Below are 24,420 nucleotides of genomic sequence, written 5' to 3' on the forward strand. Positions count from 1 at the left end.
GTGTGTTTTGCTTTGAATTTTCTTCGATAGACTTTTTGATGCAGGTATAGTGAACAATGGAAGAGGCAATTGCATTGGATGGGTGATTGGGGGGCTTTTTTTTGCAGCCACCAACATACAGCAGCTTACTAAATTCGTGAGGTTCTTACGACCGAGTTCTGTAGCTATCTTCGGTGTACGCAATTTATTGTCCACGACGATAAAAAGACGAGATGGACAAGCTTCTTGAGCTATCGTCTGGGAAGTTGCAGGACTCCGTTGCACTGCTTCCAGTGCTGGGCGCTTAGTTGGTGATTGTGTAGGGCTGTGTTTTTCTTGCATTGATGGTTGTAGACAGTGCTCCAGAGCTCGAGGTTGCCCTGACTGCTGACTGGGCTGGGGCAGGGCTTCTGTCTGTGGCGGTAACTGATTCAATGTTAATTGCGGGCACAACTGTTCTCCCTTCGACAGTAGTGTCAAGGGGGCATTTCCTGGGAGCTCTGTGTCACTCAATGGGTGGTAACTCATATTTATAGTTTTGGTATCAAATTTTTTGTTTGTTCCGGCTGATTTTTTGGTGGTTCAATAGGGAATGATTTGCTGTCTGTTGTCCCCATGGGGCAAAATGGGAATGGGACGGGTTTGGGCTTTCGTGCGAAATTAACCCTGTGCCGGGCTCAGGACCTGGAGTGAGGGGTCTGAAGACCCAGACTCAGATGCAGAGGGCTTCTTTATTTCAGTTTAGACTGCTGAGAGAAATTGAGGCAGAGATGATAAGGAATCAATTAAGGGAGAACAGCAGCACACTGATTGAACCAGTTAAGTTTGGGATTGGGCTTTTTTGATGAGAGCGTTAAGCGCCTCCAATTTTTGGTTAATCCCAGCGGTAGGGTGCACCTGCAGATCCATCTTATCGGAATGATATTTTAGTGCTGCTGACGTTGTTTGAAAGGTTTGCAATAATAGGGAACATAGGTTGTTGAGGTTGTCCGATGGAGGGATGTCCTGCACTGCAGACTTATTGTGTTCAGTGGTGAAGAACGATAAGTCTGAAGAGTTGTGAATTATTTTTCTGCTTGGCCCTTCTCGAATGACCATTAGGTCAGCTTGGTCCCCTTGATCTACCTTTGCTAGAAAACTTTCCGACTCCTGTTGGCTGAATTGCTGAAGAAGGCTTGCGGGAAGGCCATGACCTGTGGTATTACAATTTTAGGACTCTTTTGTTGCTTTTCAGGTTTAGATTCGGTTGAAGAGTTAAATACAGATGGGGAAAACAGGCTTAGGTTTAAAAATGGTTCAAAAGTTGACAGGTGAGCGTCTTTGGGGGTAATTATGTTGGGGTAACTTGTTCTGGTTGGGCTATGTGCTAAAGTGACGGATGAGTGGAAGCCTGTTGCGATTGGCTGACGTCCAAGGCGGTTAAAGCGCCTTTGCATAAAGAATCTGTTGTTAATGAAGTGCTGACTTCGGTTGAGTTATCGGGTCCTCCGGTGACCCCATGGATCAATTGCAGAACCATAATTTTATGTGGCAATAGCTCGGTGGCTGCGAGGGGTAGTGCCTTCAGGTAGGGTACCTGCCGTTCATCCGTCATGCTGGTTGTTTTCTTCCGTGTAATTGCCGGTACTGTGGTCCTAAAATATTCCCTTAATGAAGCCTTGTTTTTCTTAGTTTTTGATAGTTCTTTAGTGCCAAGTTTTGGCTCCTCTGCAATTGGATGGGCATGTATGGGCCCTGGATCAGAGGCTGTTCGTGAGTTTGCAATTGTTTGGCGGGGCGAGGACACCATTGGTGATTCTACCAAATGTTCACAGAAGTCTATTTTCTTTGCACCTTTTTTGGAATGTTTTGATGGAACTTTCTTTACTCGTCCTGATCTCAAACCAGAGATTATATATTATTTTAATTTATTTTTTTATCAATAATAAGGGGCTGCTCAGCTTCCTGATAATTCCTAGCAATTGGTTAAGCAGATGGTCCGGGTTGGCTGGTTGGTTGGTCGATGCAATATTAAAGTAAGTAAGTAAGGTTAATTGATGAGTTAATTAATTGATTGATTGGGTTAATGAGAACCCTTGGTTTAGTTTTTTGCTGTAGCATTTTTGGAAATATTTTTGAATATTTACTTGTTTTGCTGATTTTTGGTGATTTTGCTGTTTATATCTCTCCAGTAGATTTTTTAGCGGTTGATTTATTGGTTCTGTGAAAAAGTTTTGTTTTTATTTTCTTAGATATTTTGTTTTTGTTGAGAGCCTGCCTGCCAACGACTGATAACTCTTGATGGTTCTTGGATGATCGGTTTTCTAGAGCCCTGCGCAGTTGGAATGGCTGCGAGCTCCTTGATGGACGGCCTGGCTTGGCTTGGAGTAAGCGGCTTCTAATTCCCTATGACTAGGACTATGACACTATGACTATGACAAGTTTTTTCTAGTTTTTCCTTATTCTTGTTTTTCTTGTCCTTCCTATATGTCGGTCACAGTGCTAGAACCGGTGCTGATGGGGCTGATGTCCGTTTATTAGAGTTTATTTTTATTTTCATTTTTATTTTTATTTTAAATTGCACATACGTTTTAGCTGGCAGTCTTTTATGGATCTTTATGGATGATCAGTTGAAAGCGAGGGTTGGGGCTGGGGAGGGCTAGTAGTGCCAGCAGAGTGCTCTGGCTGTATTGCCGGCTACGCTTGTTCTGGATGGACCGCCTTTGTGGAGACAGGCTGTAGTCTGTCAGCAATCAGGCTCGCCCCAAATCAGCTGGACTCACTCCTCACTCTCTCCTCCCAAGATCGCTGGCACCCACTTACTGTTGCGCCATTGTGGTTGCGGTTGCCATTTCCTCCCTGGAGGTCTTCAATCCACCGCTCCTCTATGTGTCTACAAGTCTGCAGTCTCCGCACTGCTAACTCTCGCTGTCCGCCAGCGTTTGAGCTTAATAAAGTGTGATTCGTGGCTCAAACATCGTTGTTGATACAGTATTACCACATATGTACATTATGTTGTCCCAAAAGAGCATCAGAACACACGCCTTGTATTGTACAAATCATATGTCTTACTGTTTTTCTGTCTGTTTCTAGCAATATTGCGGGTCAATATTGTTTATGTACTGTTTTTTTATAATTCCTATTTTAACCTGTGTTAAGCAGTTTATTATATTCTGCTTTTTTTAACTTTACTGTATACAATAAATTTTGCTAAATTTTTTACTCCAGATCTAATTGTCATAGTTCCTTAAAAAAAAAATTCTCATTTATAGTGTTTATGTATATGACTTTGTTCAAGGGAATTGCTTTTTTATACTGGTTGGTGAACCCTATTTCCCTTGACTCTCGTTAAGGGGTACCTCTCCTATTTTAACCCACCTATCTCTGACAACCAATTGTTAAGGAAGGTTTTTAGATCTCTACAAGAATATAAATCTTCACTTTGATATAGCTTTTGATAATACTTCCGGAAAGCCTCTGCTATATCCTGTGAGGACGTGTATTGCTGACCCTCGTACTCAATCATCTTTATATTATTATAGGATTGTTTTTGGCGTGTACGTAGGGCTAACTGACTACCTACATTTTCTCCGGATTCATATAAACTGCTTTTGTTTGATTGATAGGTTTCTGCGGCTTTCCGGATTAATGAACTATTGATTTCAGTCTTCAAGACTAGTATTTTATGAAGAGTGTCAGTAGCTAGATCTCCTTGATGGATCTGTGTGGCATGATAAGCCTCGAGATTAGATAACTCCCGCTTGAGCTCAAGGTTGTTGTTATCCTCTATCTTTTTACTTTTGACAACAAATGATATAGTTTCGCCCCTTAATGCTGCTTTAAAACAGTGCCAGACAATCAATCTGGGTGCACTATATTGATTGCAATAAAAAAAACCCTGGGCCCAAGATGTTATATGGGTTATATATTCCAAGTTGACAAGTAACTTTCTGTCAAAGGACCATTGTGACTTAGGTATATTAAAACTGGGTAAATCAAAAATAAGAGTACGTGCGTTATGATCCGATATTGTTTTTGGAGACTTGATTATATCCAATAATTCCAAGTCCACCAAAGAAGTCATAATGTAGTCAATTCGAACATATTTGTTATGCGGGTATGAAAAAAAGTAAAACCAGAATCGTGATGTTTCCTCAAGTCCCAAACATCCCGCAAATTGTGGCTATCCATCAATTGGTGTATGACCCTATATACCTTAGGCTTACGTCCGTTATATTTCTGAGGTAATCGGTTATGTACAAAGGTCCCTAAGGAAATGTTAAAGTCTCCTACAAAGAATGAGAGGAGAAGGCCAGGAGGCTAATTCTATGTCTAGATCACTAAACATTAAGGGATCATCTAGATTTGATCCATATATCGTACAAATAGTAGGACCTGATTCTAACTGCACTATAGCCCATCTGCCATGTTTGTCAGCCAACTTACGTCTAGGATTACCAAGCGCAGGTTTTGCTAAAATTGCAACCCCCCTTGTTTTAGATGTTTGAGAAGTGGCTACGATCACATTGTAACCTGGGATCTTTAACAGTTCTTTATCAGATTCTGCAATATGTGTTTCCTGTAAGCAAAGAATATCAACAGGATCTTGTCGCAGTAGTTGATATAGATGTGCCCTTTTATTTCTATCGTTAAGACCTGCGATATTCCAATTGCAGAGTTTTACTCTCCCCATTTAGGATGGTATATCCTAGACATGATCATTACAACACCGTAAAATATGTAGATACATATACTGAGCAGCTGGTTCTTAATCTGGTTCTTAATCTGAGTTTTTCTTTTTTACTATCATTTGATCCTGTATACAAGAAAAGAAAATTGCTTGAATTTGTCTTATTTGATTGAAGTTGCTTATTTTTATAATTTTTCCCCGGCCCCTACCCACTGCCCCCCTCCCCCCACTCACCAACCTTCGAGGCATTTAGACTCTAGTAGAGTCTATGGTGATGGTGAGACGTTCCCTGACCAGTACCATTAATAGTAAACTTGTGTTATTCAAAAGCCAATAGAATTGAGAAAGTGGAAGAATAGTGCACAAATAGTGTCTCAGAAAAAGAGAGAGAGATACAGACCAAATATGTCAAATAAGAAAGTAAGATGATTATTTTAACGTCTATAATCCTATGACATAATTCCCAAAAGTATATCTGCATATACAACTAACATATGCCAGATATCTAACTGCTTCACTGTGAAGTCTCTATCGTAGCTCAGTCTCAAACTCCTCTACACATTCAGGGCCCGATTCATAGAATGAACTTAAGACTCAATCCTAAACGTACTACTATTTTGGTATTCACAGAATGCACTTACTACTTTTGGCATTCAGAGAATGAACTTACTACTTTTGGTATTCACAGAAGTTAGGATTTTGTCTTAAGTCTGTCTTAAGTCTGTCTTAAGTCTGTCTTAAGTTTGTCTTAAGACAAACTTAAGACAAAATCCTATCTTCTGTGAATACCAAAAGTAGTAAGTTCATTCTGTGAATGCCAAAAGTAGTAAGTTCATTCTGTGAATACCAAAATAGTAGTAAGTTTAGGATTGAGTCTTAAGTTCATTCTGTGAATCGGGCCCTCAGTTACTCTACTGATACCAACAAAAAAAAAAATATATCAAAACTCAGGTCAGACTGTCTAAGAACTCTTTTGCTTTTATCTCTGAGGTAAAGAATTTAACCTGGCCTTTATAAATAACCTTCAGCTTAGCAGGGTTGTTGAGATACACCTGAGCATTTTTGTCCAAAAAGGGTTTGATCATCTGGCGAAGACGCCATCTTCTCTCCACGGTAGTGTGGCAAAAGTCAGAGACAAAGTAAGAGATAGTGTTTCTGGTACGCCGAGCTTCGGGCTTTGCTTTGTCGGCAATGGCCTGGCAGGGAAGAAAGTTTCCAAAATAAACCAACACTGCACGGGGATATCTCCCCTCAGAGGGTGTTTCTAACGTGTTTCTCTTCACAGTGTTTCACGTGTCTTTTCGTGTGGTGTTATCTCACATTATTTGCATGAGCATAACGTTCTCTAAACTTTCCATTTGTTTTCAATATTAGAGGAGGATGTGTGATATTTCTAGTGTTCTCTTTCACTCTTCCTTTGTTTAGTCTTTGTTCCCCTTGTGCTGTGGTTTTAACCTTTCATCCCTGGGTTCTAGACTACAGCCTTCTTTTGTACATTGTTGTGTATAGTTGCTTGCATTTTTGTATGGTTTAATTAGTTTTCAATTTTAAGGGCAGAAGTTATGTGGTATATTCCTGTTGTGTTAACAATGTTCCCTGTTACCTGGTTCCTAGCTGCTCAGCCAGTGTGAGTGTTCTGTTAGGAATGGTGGTGTGATGGACATGAGGGGAATGCTTGTATGCCTAGTGTGAGTGTTGACAGTTGAAACTGGGCTGAGCAGGTAGGGAGATAATGACAGGATATTAACAGGAACAAGATACTACATACTTCTATAGAGATAAACTCTGCATTAGACACTCTGGATGAGGCAACTCATTTTACTAGTTTAAAGCTGCTGCAATTTCGCACTATCTGTATGTTATATTATACTCCTGAAAAGATTGCAAAATGGGTACAAACAGAACAAAGAGACCGGGAGATAGGAGGTTCTGGGCCAGATTTACAATGATTTTTACATGGGCAAACAGGTTTGCGAACCCACTTGCGCATGTAAAAACTACATGGGGTATGTACAAACCCTATTTTGAGACTCTGAATTTTTGTGACTCGCAAAATAGGGTTTCGCAACTCGCTATTAGGAAGGGGTGTTCCCTTCCTAATAGCGTGCGCGTCCCCATGTACAGATGTTTTGTGACCACAATTGCGGGCGCAAAACTCTAGCAAATTACCACCTTCTTCAAAAGTGGTAATGGGGTCGCAAACATGGGGGAATATATTTTTTAAGGGCAGGCAGTGGTCCCATTTACTTGGTCGTACATCTGGCCCTCTGTCTGAAATGTGGAATGATGTGGAATAATGTCAGCAAACATCGTTTATATGTTTTGTACTTGCTCTAAGTTTGAAACATTTTGATATGAAGTTATGAAAATTAGTAGTAATCATTTGGGGCTAGACTTCTCTCCTATGACAAAAGAGATCATGTTAGGTTACAAGGTGGAAGCCAAATTTGGTCCGGGGTCTTTCCTTTCCATCATTTTTGTTGCGGCTCGACTTTGCATTGCAAGGGCATGGATCTCGCCAAATCCCCCTGTAGCATTAGAAAGTTGTGCAATGATGAAAGATATTTATGAGAGGAAGCGTGCACCAGCTAGAACAACAGGTGTACGCTCACTACAGAAATGTAATTGCATATGGAACAGATTTGCCTGAATTATACGATAGATTATGATCCAAATAGTCGTAATCTTATTGTCCATTTTTCTACTTTATTTTTTTCTTTTTCTGCTTTTGTTTCTTTTGTCTTCATGTTGTTTGAAATGCATATGTATTAACTCTTTTCTATATATTAAGCTGTATTCAAGTGGAAATTATTTTTGTTGTTTACTTTACGTGCCATGTGCAGTGAAGTAAAATGCTTTAAGATTGCACCCTTTGGCAAAAAAAAAAATGACCTGCAGGACTGCATTCTTTTTTATCTTTTTAATGTTTTAATTGGTTTGTGAATTTTAATATGGTCTTTTATACCACTCAAATGTTTTAAATGCTTCATGTACTTTTATGGTTGTGATTTTATTAGCCAAATTAAGTTTGATGATGAAATGAATCCCATAAAACTAATTTACATCAATATGTATCTTAGAAATATATTTACTAACTATTTTTAAATTATAACAAGCTTTTAAACTTTTCTCTTGATTGTACCACAGAGAAAGATCAAGTTCCCAATGGTAGAGTTCTGCTCCTACATGTGAAAAGTTGCAAGTAGTAACTTTACTGCTGTAAATTAGGCTCCATCCCCTGGTTTTATAGAAAATACTCAATTAATTTTATTTCTATAGCGTTGGACATTTTGGAGCTAATTTACAAAGGCATGTACTAAAAAGTACTCCTGTAGAACTAATTACCCAATCATGAATGTGTTTGTGTATTGTCCTCTTTGTTCTATGACACATTATAACCCAGCAATGGCCTATTGGTTGTATAGAAAGAGATGCAGCATCAATTAGGAACTCATTTTTGGAGAGTACAGGGAGGCTTCGTGATTAGTTAAACAATATAAGCAGGAAAAGCATAATTTCCTTTTGTGAAACTAAAACTAAAAGTATACATATTCTGTGAATTCAGATGCTATTTTTTAGCTTGCAGAAAATGCACTTTTACTGAAAGTAAATAAAGTAAAACAAATAAACCACATAAGAACATCTACTGACTCAATTCAGATTAATGGGCTGAAGTGACAAAACATTGGCTAGGCGGGCTCCACGTTTCCAGAGTTTTATTCTTCACTTCACAGAAAAGATAGATGTTCTAAAAACCAAAAAGATACATGTAGCAGTTTAATTTCCCTGAAGACGCAGCACTGTATTGATTAGTATTGAATTTACCGTACATCCTCTTTGTTCCTCAGGATCCCTCACCAAGCATACAATTCATCTTGTATGAAAAGCAAAAAGTAAATGCATCAGTACCGCCGTCAGAACAGTGTTTGTCTACTAGTAGGTTGTTAGTGAGCTTAAACTACTGTGTCAGCAAATCAGATTTACAGGCGTTGTATCAGGATAAAAAATTAAGAGAATGAACCTTTGATTAGATAGCTCTTGGATTTCACTTTTCACTTTAATACTCTTTCCATGGTGTCTCCCGTTTGGCTTATGTAAAGATCTGGCACTCTGTGTGCAGAAAGCAAACAGCATCAAGAGCTCTGGTTCTACCACATAAACCGAGCGATGAAAATGTTAATGTTAAACATTTCTGTACCACAGGTGGGGGTTGCACTGTTTTTAAGAGATAACGTAGCAGTATTATATCACAGGAGACAGTTTGGAAAGGTTGTTTGTCATTACAGTTTTAAAGTAACATGCTGCTTTTGTCACATTTATTGAACATAATAGCATAACACAAAGAAACGTAATAACCTAACTAAACTGTAACAGGACACAACATAGAAAAGTTACAACAGAACGCAACACAACAGCCACAGTACAATACAACAACAACAACACAAGGCAATAATGCAGCATAGCACTGGAGCACAGGGTTTCACTTGTCACTTACTCATCACCATGAACCCTGCGTACAGGTTGATGGTTCTTTGAGGTCAGCTGAGATGTAAGGAATAAAATCTCAATTTAAATCGTTATTAATTATCATTTTTTTCAGTTCAGCCAATAAAGAGAGAAAAAATGAGTTAAAGAATTTTATTTTCAAATCTTTGAGGTATTCCTTGTTTTAATGATTCTCCAAGTTTTGTCATTGAAGGTTAACATAGTCAATCAATCAATATTTAATAATATTAATAAGGTAAATCAGTTAAGTAAATCAAAATAAAGCATCAATATAATAAATGCAACAAGTGTGTTCCATAAAGAAACTTCCATAGTCTAAGCTAAGTAAAGATCAATGCATGAAGGATTAAACTTGTCACTCCAGCAACCCATGAAGAGTTCTGATTAGACAATCAAGCATAAGCATAAAGCTTTAGCAGAATAAGTTGGAAAGTATTTTCATCTCTAATAACAGCAGATCAAGAAATAAACTAAGACTTCAGTAAAGAGTCTCCTCTCAGAGTCGGGGTGAAAGGGGACATACACCTTCAGCTGTTAAAATGGGATCTCCCTCGGAATCTGTTTTTCCAGTCTAGTAACACGCACTAATATAAACACACGCTTACTAATTTGCAACATTAATATTCTTCCTTCTTCATGTTGACCAATAAGATTTCAGGAAGCTCCTGGGAACAGGTGTACTCCCCATCTTTTCACCAGAGTACAATCGTCTTTTAGTCATGTGTCCTTGAATTTTGCAGCACATCCTTTCTTGTTTTCAAAAATGTCTTCCCATGAATCATCCTCCCAGTCATCAAACTTAATTTGGTTAATAAAATCATAACCATAAAAGTACATGAAGCATTTAAAACATCTGAGTGGGATAAAAGACCATATTAGAATTTATCACAAACCAATTAAAACATTGAAAAGATAAAAAAGAATGCAGTCCCGCAGGTTCAAGCCAATCATTTCCTTCATTTAATAGTAGCAGCTAAGAAACTAGCAGTAGCAAAACAAATATGGATATCCAGTAAAAGTTACAAGTACATCAAAGTAGGCTGAATTTGCATAAAATTGAGCCTCCTTAACAAGGGGACCAGAAAAACATGTCAAGATTTTTTATTATATCTACAAAACATATTAAAATGCATAATGTATTGGGAAGAGGTGTCTTCACCCCCAACAAGTACTGGGTGGTCTGTTAGGTTACATGGGATTAGTAAACCACAAGACATGGTGGAACATATTGAACCTAAAGCGAGACAACAGAAACTTATGATGGACATTTGAGACCACCACAGATATGGCTCCATATGTGTGTTTAAAGATGATATAAGCTCTTACTTTAGGTATAATAAGTAATTTCGGTTCCCTTCTTGAATCCCTCAACCTAGTGTAGTTGGTAGGAATCCAGAGGAGGTTGGCTTTTACAATCTTACCTGGGTTCGCAAAGAGCTCCTTTCTCCTCAAATGAGAACAGCAGTGGCTTAGATACCTCAGCCACATAATCAGATGCCATCTACCTAAGGAGAGGCAATCTTTAAGTGGCAACCTATTTAATTTGCTATTAGGCCTGGTCAAGGTAGTAAGCCATCTTGTAAGAGGACACAGACCAATTATGTCAGTTAAATAGGGTAACCCCAAATCCTGGTGGTAGATATAAGAAGGTGTTGACTGTATATATTCTCATTAATCGGAGTGGGCCAGCTCCCATGGAACCACATACAATGACTCCATACATGCCTCCTTCAACACTTTTCCCCATGGTACAATTTTATCATGGCCTCTAAAGGGTTCTGGCCTAACCCAGAGACAAATCAAAAAATATCCCCAACTGGTGCTGGGCGGGCAGAGTGAAAGGGCAGTGAGCACCTAGGAGGGGCATCCGGGGATGTGTGGCCGGCAACAGAAAGCCCCGGGTGAGCTGGTGACTGGGACGCCTCTGGCGCCTGGTAACCCGCGGCGCCAACTCAGCCAGCAGGTGGGGGATCAAGCCCGCTGGCCTCACGAGAAAAGAGGACTGAGGCATGGCTAGGCGAGCGGTTCAGATTGCACAGCACCCCCCAGCTGCAGGAGGGCACACAGTGGGGTCTGAAAGAGCACCCAGGGCCCACCTGGTCAAGGCCAGCCCCTGTGACAGGAAGGGAGACACTTAATGGTTTCCAGGTGGGGATGTCGAGGCCCACCCTGGGCCTACCAGACCTGAGAGGGGTGGTACGCTGAGGCCGAGGCTGAGTCCACAATTGAGGAACAAGCCTGACAGCCTGCTGTGATGAGGCACACTTCACAAAAGCATCTGCTGAGTGCCCTGGATCCAGGAGAGCAAGCAGCCAGGTCTACGTCCTGTGATGTGGGGGTCCCATACTGGTTGCACCCTCATACGAGGGCTCGGAGGGCTTCAGCTGAGGCCAGAGCAGCGATATACTGGAGGAAGCTATACTGTCCCCCCTTCCTCTAGTTCTTCCTGAAGCTGAAGGCTACGGCAACCCTGTTCACAGCAGAGTAAGGAGATATTGGCTGGGTGCCCTGCCAGGCTGGAGAAGTGGATCAGGCTGGGCCAGTCCCTCCGGCTCTTTGCGGATTGGGTGCCTGTGTGACCGGACAGAACTAATGTCGTCACATTGGCAAAAACTTCATTTGGTGCCATACCAGTGGCATATACCCTGTCCTGTATGTCATATATAATCTGCGGGGCAACACCCTGGAAGCACTGCTCCCCCAATACTATTAATGTAGCCAACATGTGCTTAAGAGCAAGTTGCTGTAAGAACAGTTCATAGTCTTTTATCATGCTCCACACATCCTCCACAGTACAAATCACATTGCGAGCCCACTGGGCTGCTTGATTTGCTGCCATTGTCTTTTCCTCATTGCCCACGGCAGAAAGCACTAACACTCTCTCCATGCGATCTCGGACCACTGCCCAGTTTCCTTCAAGCATCCCACGACACAGGCGTGTCAACATTTGGCAGCGTTTCAGGCGTCACACCCAGGGGGGAACAGGTGGATGCAGAAACAAGAATCATCATATACGGGGACAGCGCTGTAGGTGTGGAAAGAGCTGTGGTAACCGAAGCAGAATCAACGGACAGGGAAGGGGGACTAGCAGCACCCTCTCCGGTTACTGGTGTGTAGGAAAGGGAGGCAAGAAGGGTCAGGCGGAGGCAGTAGAACTAGATGTAGAGGCATCCAGGAGGGTGGCACTAGGAGCCGGAGACTGGGATGTCAGGACTATCAGGTATATTCGTAAGGAGGCGGGCGAGAATCCAATAGCTCTTCAAAAAATCTTCACCTTCTGCCCTTGTAACATAACATTTATCAGTCTGTAAGCAAAACTTCCTGTTCGCACATTCAATGCCTCTCCCTACATTTTTCCTTTCATAGGCCACAGCTGTCTGTGTTATTGTCTGTGTCTGTCTTTTCCTGGCCTCTTTCTTTGCTCTCATGCGCCGCTGCTTCGCTTCTTTCTGCCACACTCTTAAAGAATCAAACATCGACTGCCTACTTTATCTAGCAAACAAGTTTTCCTGCAAGAAATGTGATTTTTGCTCATCAAATGATCCAGAAAGTGGCCATTGCAGTTAAGCATTGTCCCTCGTATATTTATAATAACAACAAAGAAGGAGTCCCCCTATATGAGAGGAAGATAGCAATTAGCCATATCCTACAGGAGATCTAGGTTAGCCATAAAAGGCCCCAACCCGTTTACCGGACAAAGCTTGTCCTTTGAGAAGACCCCTCACTCACCAACCTGGTTGGTGACATGCTTCATCATTGGGGTCCCACCCCATAGGCCGAATGCCCATAGGGTGTGCTACGACACCTGACTACAGTGGAGCGGGATATTGTATGTTTATATGTGCTTAAAACTACAGTGAAAGGGTATATTAAAAGGGGCCAGTACTACTCACTTCAAGACTTTGTTCTTGAGCGACTGAACCCCAATAAAAACAGGTGTGGCACCAGGGCCTATTTAGGAAGGCTTTGGTGCTTTAAGAAATGTAATGTATTAAAAATATCGAAGTGTGCTATGTGAAAAAATTATTAAAAAAAATAGGTCTACATGTTTCAACCATTTAAAAAGATTCTATGGTTTTCGTCAGGACCGTGAGTATTACACGGGGTGGTACGCACACGCTAAGGTGCGCCCAGTCCACGTGCAATTTAAAGATCACAAAAGCCCCGCTTTTGAGTGCAGTTACCAAGTAGGTTAACCGCCTGATGATCGCATACCTAAAAGTGACGGACAATAGCCGTCTTGGTAGATCCGAAGCCCGTGAAGCGACAACGATCGCTTCAAGTGTTTTTTCCTGAAACAAGGACAAAACACACTCTTTTACAATAGACCACAATTTTTGTGATCTTTAAATTGCACGTGGACTGGGCGCACCTTAGCGTGTGCGTACCACCCCGTGTAATACTCATGGTCCTGACGAAAACCATAGAATCTTTTTAAATGGTTGAAACATGTAGACCTATTTTATTTTATAATTTTTTCACATAGCACACTTCGCTATTTTTAATACATTACACTTCTTAAAGCACCAAAGCCTTCCTAAATAGGCACTGGTGCCACATCTGTTTTTATTGGGGTTCAGTCGCTCAAGAATAAAGTCTTGAAGTGAGTAGTACTGGCCCCTTTTAATATACCCTTTCACTGTAGTTTTAAGCACATATAAACATACAATATCCCGCTCCACTGTAGTCAGGTGTCGTAGCACACCCTATGGGCATTCGGCCTATGGGGTGGGACCCCAATGATGAAGCATGTCACCAACCAGGTTGGTGAGTGAGGGGTCTTCTCAAAGGACAAGCTTTGTCCGGTAAACGGGTTGGGGCCTTTTATGGCTAACCTAGATCTCCTGTAGGATATGGCTAATTGCTATCTTCCTCTCATATAGGGGGACTCCTTCTTTGTTGTTATTATTAATTTCGGGGACCAGGAGTTCCCACCTCACATAGTTTATGTAAACATCCCTGACTCTCCCTCTTGTTCAATACATACGTAGTATATTTATGCCACAATGTGCTAAACATAATAGGGCCAATACCGTGCTTCACGTACACGTCAAAATTTGGGGAACCCTCTGTGGGAGGATGCTGGCTCTCTTCCAATTAAGCATCAGTGGAACAACATCAACACCCGAAACACCCAAACTTACTGAAACAAGTCATCTTAATATAAGACACATACACTGTTCCCAATGGACAAATATGACACCAACAAACAAGGAAAGAAAAAAATAAACAAGAGCACAATGGTCCAAAACCGAAACAAAGGAGTCCACAAACCGCACACCAAAGCCCGAAGACTGAGCCAAGTTCAAGAAGACAGGTTTTAGCCCCAGACCTTTTCAAACATGGGCCAAATTACCAATTGGCCTGGCAGATTGTCTGCAAACAGTCCCAGTCCTTTTAGAGTGCGAGTCAAATTTCCAGCTGGCCTAAAAGACTGTTCACAAACTCTCTGTGTTTTTTCCAAGGGTCCGCAAACCTACCAAGTACAAACAAAGACTGCCCAGAGGACCGTATCAAGACACAGCTCGTCAGCTGCTGTTGTCCAAAACAGTCTGAAGAATGTATCAAGGCATCGCCCACAAGCTGGTGTCATCCAAGCAAGGCAGTCTACAAACTGCACCCAAGACAGTTCAAAGACTGTACTTATCCAAGAGGACAGGCCTTAGGCCCCAGACCTTTTCAAGAGCAAATCCAATTACCGGTTGGTCTGGCAGATTACCTGTGAACAGTCCCGGAACTTTTCACAAAGAGGCCAATTACCAGTTAGCCCAGTACACTGCTCACAAGCACTCTGTGTCACTCAAGGGTCCGCAAAGCCACCAAATCCAAGACAAGACAGTCTGCTGACTGTACTAGGCACAGTTCGCAGGCTAATGTCGTGCAAGCAAGGTGCCTTTTTCCAAGAATCAAATCACTCACCTGGTGCACACAGGTCAAGGAAGTTATTCTCCACTGCCAACTCTCCTGACCAAATGGTCAACTACAGGGTTTCGCCTTCAGGAACCTGGCCAAGGGCCACTAGCCGAGGATCCGTCCAATCGAGAGGGTGGAGCAGGTGCAGGAACTAAGCACGGTCTTGTATGTGAGGGGTCCAGATCTGCCCGACCAACCAGACACCACCCCAGCCACTGCAACCCGATTACTGGTGAGGGTGCCCTTTCGTGGGGTCCCTGTTCAGGCGCCAACAGAAGGACATGTCCTCTAAGGGCCCGCTGGTTATTTCCACAACCACCTGCTATGCCTTCCCAAAGGAAGAGTTGGTCAGACAGTAGAGAATGCAAACTTAATTTATTGAATATATGCTCTGCAGTGGAGCCCCAAATCAGGCCTTCACCCTAATATAGTTGCCAAGAGGGACTGACTCCCCAAGGCGGGCTAATACATGATAAACCCTTCTGGGGACTTCAGCCACGCCTCTTGTGTAAAAGTACCGGCCTGAGCTGGGCATGAACACTGGAGGTACAGAGAGATGAGCTAACACCTGCCAGACGGTGCGTTATCAGTACTCCAAAGCCAGTATGCAGGGCCTCAACGTCTCCTAACGTGGGAGCAGAACTACACATACAGAAAGGAATGTATGAAAAGAACATCTATTCATTAGCAAATCAGACTTCAACCTTGTACAGCAGGGAAAGGATAATAACGGTATACAGTTTTACAGTTCTGCTGAAGTAAGCGAAAAGCAAATGAGGCCTGGAGTGGATGCTGCCTAAACAAACTTCTAGTAGTTGCACATTACAAGATGGAGGCACACAAGCCAACGAAACCTGCTTGCCACAAGGATAACTCAGTGGGTTTCATAGAGCTAATACAAATGGCGTCTATTTAGCCCCATAATGCTAACTTATATAATATGTATAAATGCACAATAAGAAAGGAAATTTAAAACCTAACACCCCCTTGCTGCCTTCCTGGCCCAGGCCCAGAGCAGACCTGGTGCCTGGCACCGGGTGACAGCTGCTGATGGATGACCTGCAGCTTCATCCCCATCCCTCCCTCCTGGAGAGAAGACCTTCACCCTTGGAAATGATTGCAGTGAAGGGCTAGGTTGCTGATGATACAACTTGGGGAGGAAGGTAATCAATCCAGCCTGTCAGGGACAAACCCGGCCAGGTTCTGGTTATGAGCTGAGTCAGAGGAATATAAAATTTCTGGATGACCCATAAGCAGTACAGATATGTCCATGAACTCAGCAGAATACTTTGTTTTACACAACTTACAGTGTACCTTGATGCGCGTCTGGAGTTGGTAGGCCCTAGGGAACTGAAACTACCCCATGTGGTCTCTGGCTCTATAGGAGAGTAATGAAGTGTTCCTACAGTAAAACACTGACTTTCCCTTACATGTGTCTCCCCATACTATAAAGTTTATTACATGTCACCACCCAACTCTTCATAATTTCTGCAACACCATTCTATCTGTACTTGCTCTTGGGCTGCGCACGACATGTCCACAAGTAACCAGTCCGGTTCCCCTTTCCCTGGCTGCAGCACAGCGGCCTTATCTCACAAGGTGGACACCGGTGAATTCCACATACAGTTCATTTTAGCATGAGTTCACCATGGGGGAATCACAGGCTTATGAGGCTCTCCCACAATAAAAACTGATGTTACAAAAAATGAAAAATCCGGGCGGCTCAGATACTCAGAACTACCTTCACAGAGACTACAAGAGGATTTGCCATGAAGGTGGACTACCCCGATCGGGGCATCATTCGCGTGAACAGTATCTTACTCGACATCACTAAGATAATTTTAATAGATACCATGCAATCTCATAAAGGTAGATTGGACTCTTAATAATATTTGACATAATTTCAACACAGACATGTAATACCCTGTCCACATATTTGAATTGCAGATTACTAGCCATTAGGCAACACATAGAGTCCCATACTCCACTCTAATGAACGGGACGGCTTGAAGTAAGACATGCATTTATCCTCGATAATGCCCTATTGACTACCATTAGCTATATAATATGCACAAATAGATACTTAGAGAATGCAATTATTTTTCAGACTAATAGTGCGGCTTACTCACCCATGGTTTTATTATACTCATAACATACACCAGTCGTAGATACATGGAATTAAGTGAGTTATTATGTGGACTCCAGCACACAACTATAGGGGCCTAACAAAAACTATGGGCACCTAATATGCAAGTAACTGGTGGATTATATTAAGGGTAGCACACTAACTGGTGATAACTTCCAAACACCTATTGATTAATGAAACATCACTAGGATTTTCATTGTGATATTGTTGCATATCCTTTGCAGTCTAGCATGACAAAGCACAACAAGTACTCGATCGCAACAGCCTAACTATTACCAAAACACATAAGGTAAGGTACCATCAAGAGCACTGACCTTGGTTCTAAAATTATTAGAGATGCTCCTCCTGAAATTGAATATGTATTTTTTACATCTATAGCCCTGATGAAGTCTGCTGTGACTGTAACAGCAATAGACGAAACATGTGCTGGCAAACAGTGAATACTGGAATATTGAAAATTCAATAAAGAACTGTTGAAACCACAACCTCAACCTTTGGATTTCTGTGTGCCTAGAATAACCCCTTCACTGATTCTTGAATTTTTGCAGCTGAGGAAGAATAGGTGGCTCTTCCTCCTCCTGAGCACCTGACAATATTGGACACTAACCAGATAAGATTGACAATTTATATTTGACCTGTGATATAGTGTGGCAGTGTGTGCCCATTCTTCCAGCCATTCTAATCATTTTACTTTCTAAAGATGTGACCTCCTCAGCCTGGAAAAGTGTTTTGAGGTCTTCCACCTTGTGATAAGGGGTAGTGTCACTGATTGCCTCGAACCTGGGTGCTTCTGTTTTAAGCCCTGAAGTGCACAGGGTTGAGTGTCAATCATTGACATCTCTTCACAGAGTGCTGTGGGGTCAACAGTCTTCCTGACCCTGTCCCACTCTGACCAGTGAGGGTCTGCTGCTTTCCCCCATTGGTTTACCTTAGGTCAAACAATGCGAGAAAGCAGTAATCCCAACCTTACTGGGACCCCCAAGGCTTCCCTCTCTACAGTGAAGGTAAGTTTTATATATTTTTTATATTTGGTGCATGCATGCATGTATGTGTATTTGTTGTGTTGTGAATTGGTGTTTGTGTGCGCGTGTGAATGCATGGGTTTGAGTGAATGCATATGTATGCATGCGTGTCCCCTACCCTACTCCTTGGAAAAATACCTGCCACCACTGGACATAAGCAGCTCTGATCACTCTCTGTTTGAACCTGTGAGGTGGAATTCTAACAATGATAATGATAACGATGACATGTATGTAGCATTATTTGTCCAATGTGATTGTAACATCAGTAAAGACAGTTGTTTTCAGCTAGTGATGTAATGAATATGTTATGGTCTTGTTTAAGAAAAACAATTTGATTTTCGAATTGATTTAAATTTGGAGAATAAAGGTACACTTTCGTAACTATTTTTATCCATGCTTACCAGGCAATGAAGAGAGAAACTGGGAAGGAACGTGCTAGTCGATCTTAGGTTCTCTTCACACAATAGAGATCTGACTTTGTCATTTAGATAGAATTACATACCTGGAATTAGAAAAATATAAAGTGACTAAAACTGTGTTTAAAAGAAGTTGCAATAAAAACGGAAATATATGGCGTTGTCGAAACATAAAAATGAGCAACTGCAGATTCGTTTGGGTAAATTTAGTGTGTTTTCCAGACGCAGTGAAAGGATGATGTATGTAACGTCAATAGCAGGAGTTGGAGCAGTGGGATGTCTGTGATAGGATCAAGGAAAACAAGACTCCTGTCTGTGCCTGTCTGTATTGATGTAATTGGATTTCGCCCAAAAGGAGATAAAAAGCTAAGGACATGAAAAGAACTCTGACAGAGTTCAACCATGACGTTCTTATGTTTCCATATTCTGCCAAAGCTTCATATTACAACGGGAGACAAAAATAAAATTAAAGGGAAACACGGTGCCTCCGGAAAATGTCTTGATGTTTAGAGACGAAAGTGAGAGTTGCATATTTCCGGCATTTGGAAGTCGCGAGGGCGTCGGGTATATCAGCAACAGTGTTTGAAATAGCCCAGCTGTTTGTCATCTCCCTCTTTCAGTATTGGTATAGTCCCTTTGACGGTTATTCTTCAATCTTCTGAAGAAAATTAGTACAGATACAGTCCAAATCCCAAAGATCATATTCTGCATGGGAATTATGAACAGATTTAGCAAAACTATAAACTGCTTGTCAGTTCTTGTTGTTCTGCTGTTTTCAAAGCACTAATTTAAATATTATCTCAAAGCAGGCTTTCCCAGAAGTTATTTATTTGATCAAATATTTATTAAAGAGCAACATTAACTGAAGAAGGCATCCAAATGTTGTAGATAAAACAATCATAAACAAGCATTGGCATCGAGGAAAATGCCCCACGGACTTAGACAAGCGGACTAGTTCAAATACATCTAGGAGGTGCAGAAATGAAGACTACACAACCTGATACTGATCACTAGGGCAAATGCGGCCCATACAAGAAGACAAGACTTGCAACGGCCTGCAGTGCGAGGGAGGGGGGAAGTTGGGGAGGGGAGATGGGGGAAGTTGAGGGGAGGGAATTTGAACGTGCTCCAACAGCTTGGAGATGTCAAGAAAGTAACTGGGGTACCCAGGTAAACAGAATGTAACTCAACAACTGCCAGTCATGTAACGTCTAACATGTAATACTCATTGATGACAGCATGTGAATGTGTATCATACCAAAACCCAATAAAATATGTTTAACATTTTTTTTGTTTTAAACACTCAGTCTTGGCAATGGAAGTGCCTAATTACAGAGACGTGGAAAAGGGTCTTGCAGCAGGAATTCAACCAACTAGTTTGCAGGCTGTGGACAAAGGCTAGCAAATATGTTACAATAATTTCAATAATTTTGCATGCCGCAATGGATGATTGCTGTTTTTTTTATCTTGGGACCACTATTAAACGTGGAACCTCCAAAACCTTTCTAGTTGAAAGTGTAAACAAACAGAAGCAGGAATAAAGTGCCCATGGAAGGGAGGAGAGAGCCACGGGGAGAACGGAGGTGGGAAAAGAACCAACCACAGCGAAGCCACTGCAAACCCAACCATCCTCCCCATGGGTTTGCCAAAAACGTTTTCCAACTGTTCTCCACAAGCATACACAGATGCACTACTGACAAAACCACACCTGGCATGCTGCAAACGACAGCCAAGGAAGGATGGAAAACCGACTGAAAAAAAACATGCATGCAACCCAAGCAGGTGAACCCAGAATGGAGTGACGGGTGTAGAAAAGAAAGATGGATGAAGAAAGGTGCACTCATTTTTGTTATGCCATCCCCTCATGTCCCTGACTACCCTGGCCCCTTAAAATATACAAATAGCCATTCACAGTTTGTGATTTCACCTAAGCATTACCTTTTGAAATGTAGTTGTTGAAATAAACAAGCATTTGCAATTCAATAGGTCTCGCGTTTTCAAGAGTTTGAGCTATTGGCAATGCAATAGCTTAAACATTTGCAAATGCGAGACCTTTTGCATTGCAAATATTTGTTTACTAGCGCCCATTCGGCACTTTCACATTCATGGATGCTGCGCCCCTTTTTTTAAACAAGCAGCATCTATAAAATGGGCGTGGATGACATTAAAGTGAAAGGTGCTTTGACCAAAAAAAGCATCTGTTTGTCAAGTTGACAGATTTTTTTTCATAAAAGCGCCCATGCCATGCTTTCACTTTAATAGCAGCCACACCCCTTTCTTTGGACGCTGCTTGTCAATGAATGTGAAAAGGCCGCCTGGGCGCTAGTAAACAAGCAAACAAAAAATAGCAAGTAAGCACGTCCGCTATAGATAGAGTGGCCTGCCATTAGTAAATAAAAAGAAAGCAGGTGGCGTGCTGGGACGTAGTGGATGGAAAAGAGAAAAATAATTAAACAAAAAAGTACTCACAGCCAAGATAAAGCAGACCGTGTAACAAGACAAGTTTAGGTAGTTATGGGAGGTAACAAATGCAGTCAAGGCGGTATCAAGGAGGGACTAACAAGCCTAATAACTAATGAAAAATTGGCATTTATAACCCAATACAATGCCAACAGCTCTCAAATCTTTTGCACACTTCAAAAGCAGTGGCACCTTCTAAGGTTAGATCAAGATCTAGAGAAATACGTTGGGGAAAGACCACGGATTGTATACAAAAAGGGCAAAACACTGAGAAACATACTCAGCCCTTCCATTGTTAAAAACCTGCCATTGCATAACACCCAGATATGGCTGCCCCCCAAACCGTGTGGTTTCTATAAGTGCACACAATGTAATATGTGTCAGTTTGCGTTGGATAAAAAAAGTTGTTTTGCTATAATAACAAGCAAACCTACCATATTAACCACTTCATAAATTGTAATTCTAAGCTAGTTGTATACTGTATTATTTGTCAATGTGGGCTTATATATGTCGGAAGCACGATACGTCCGCTTAAAGAAAGACTGCAAGAGCATGTAAGAGCTATCCGCAATAATAATGCAAGGTACCCACTGGCAACATATTATAACAGGGAACATCCAGACATGGAAATGTTGAAGATACAGTTTCATGGAATAGATATGATAAACCCAATACCAGAGGAGGGGATAATGTGATGGCACTGCGCAAATTAGAGACAAAGTGGCTTATTAAGCTTAGAGCTGTGGACTTAGGACTCAACACAGATAGAGAGCTACATGTATTCCTAAAGGATTAATACGATAGATAGAGAGCTACATGTATTCCTAAAGGATTAATATGAACAACCTTTTTGTCTGATGACGTTATGCTCTCTTAATATACCTCTCCACATCATTTTGTCTTACATTATATGTAAGTAATTGACCTTTGGGTCAAGGCATATTAAATGAGTATTAGAGAGGTGCCTTACATGTAATGTACTATAAGGAAGAATAAAATAAAGAGTGTGAATAACGGGTTTGTTAAAATCAATTGTGTTGTAGGTTATTGTTTGTAATGACGCGCGTGGTCACAGGTGCGTCATTACAAACAATAATATCTTATGTTGTGTTTTGAAAGTGTGGATCGCGTGTTGTTTTCCGCATGTTGCGTGCTGTGTGAATGCATCTGGATCCGCGTGGTGTTGTTATTTGAAAAGATCATCATGATCAAGAAACAGTGAGCGACCCAAAATACCCTTGAGGGCTTGGGTAATTAGATAAAGGGGTATAGATGCCTTCAAGGGAATTCTTTTGAATAGTGTTTGTTAATTTTAAATTAATTTGGAAGGATAACTTAATGATCCCTATATGTAATTAATACATCAGGTAAGGATAATTTGGCTATTTGAATGACCTCAACAAGGTCTTGACACATACACAACATATAAACAACAGGCACAAAGGTGTATTTAGAAAAATAGAATTTATCCCAAAAAAAACAAGAGGTAAATAATATCATATACAGATGAGAACAATTCAGATAATATTTAGGACTGCAGGTACATAAGGAAATAAAATTGGTAAGTGACACAGCAGAACCTAAAAACCAACTATCCCAGGTCAGAATCAATAAGACAATACAGGGATAAGATGAATGTCGACGTTTCGGTCTCTTAAAGAACACTTTTCGAGACCATCCTCAGGACTGATGTCAATTAGGTACTGTATAGGACCAACTGTGATCTGAAATATAAATATTTACAATTGCAAACCTATTATAAATTTATGAGTTTACTACACCCTTGTGACAAAACAAAACAAACAACAATTAGACTCATATCTAAAGACAAAAACATTTCCATTATAGACAGACAAAGAAAAAATGGCAGATCTTTGGTGGCCAAACGAATGATATTTCCATTGTTTATCTAAAACAATTAGTAGGTGCTCTATTTACTATCTGCACGTAAGCAAGTCATAAAGCATGATTGGTCTGTTGTTGGGAAAAAATACATCAAGTAGCATTTACTTACTGCAAAAAAAAAAAAAGGAAAAATTCTCAGACAAAGACATTAAATCAATCAAATATAGCCTTGTTACATCTAGTTCTAAACACAATGATAAATTATGTTTATTATTAATTCAAACCTTAACTGGAAAATCGATGTAATCGTACATACAGAACATTGTACTCGACATTGTGAATATGTTAGCTTATTATATAGCTACTTATTATCAGAGGATTTTGTAAACAAGTCGTTGGAGAGATGTTATTTAAGAGAAGAACAATTTTTTAATTCATGCGAGTGCTTTACAAACAAGATCCATTGGGAAAGGTGATAATATTACCTCAATCGGAAAGCTGCAAGTTTTAAAGATGAAAAAAGGGGGGCTCGACCACAAAATTGTGTTACCAAGAGTACTGGAACTGCTCCTAAATACGAGAACACTTGATTATTTAAGATTTAGACCACAAATCATATACAGGCCAAAATAGAAAGAGTAAGAGTATGCAATACCTATTTATTTATTGAATCACCACTTCAGTTTATTGCAGAAAGGTGATCAGAGTTTTCTTTAGCGATGACCAAATCAGGATGTGCTATAAGATGTAAACCGAATGAGAAATGTATCAATGTAAAGGTCAATGCTGCTTTAGAATAGCGTTTAAAAACGAGTTCAGCCACATACCTCTAAATGAAGGTGAATTGACCACCAAACAATAATGAGGGTAGTTTAATCACCGAGCAGTAATGAAGGTAAAGTCTTCATCCGTCGTGGAATTAGTTTTGATATAAACCCAGTCTGAAAGAGTACACAATAGTGATTAGTAACTAGTTTATATATGCCTCAGTCTAGTATTGAGTAAATGAGGCAAACGGGATTTACCTAAAGGGTCCACCAAATCAATGTAAAATCTGTAGCCACCGCATACAGTCAGAGCGAGTTCTCTAAGATAGGGGAAAACAAAGGAAGCTGAATGCTTATATGATTCAATGGTTTTGGAGCTATTAAGAGGGACCTATTAAGTACCACTTACCTAGTATCTCAGCGTGGATCAAGATAGATGCGATGGGGAGCAAAGCAGAGGCAAAAGTGTCAATTGCCGACCGAGTCTCTCTTTAAAGCGCCGTTTGGAGCGCGAAATAGGACTATAGAAAGAGACTTGGAATAGATGGAAACGGTCGCCATATTGGAATGGTCGAGAGACCAATATATAGAGTCTAACCTGATATAGCATTTACTTAAAAACCTCACGTTGAAACGTGGAGGAATTACGGAAGAGACTTGGAATTGGTCGAAACGATCGCCATATTGGAATGGTCGA

The sequence above is a fragment of the Lissotriton vulgaris genome, chromosome 3_1, assembly GCF_964263255.1.
Source record: "Lissotriton vulgaris chromosome 3_1, aLisVul1.2, whole genome shotgun sequence".
Classification (NCBI taxonomy): Eukaryota; Metazoa; Chordata; class Amphibia; order Caudata; family Salamandridae; genus Lissotriton; species Lissotriton vulgaris.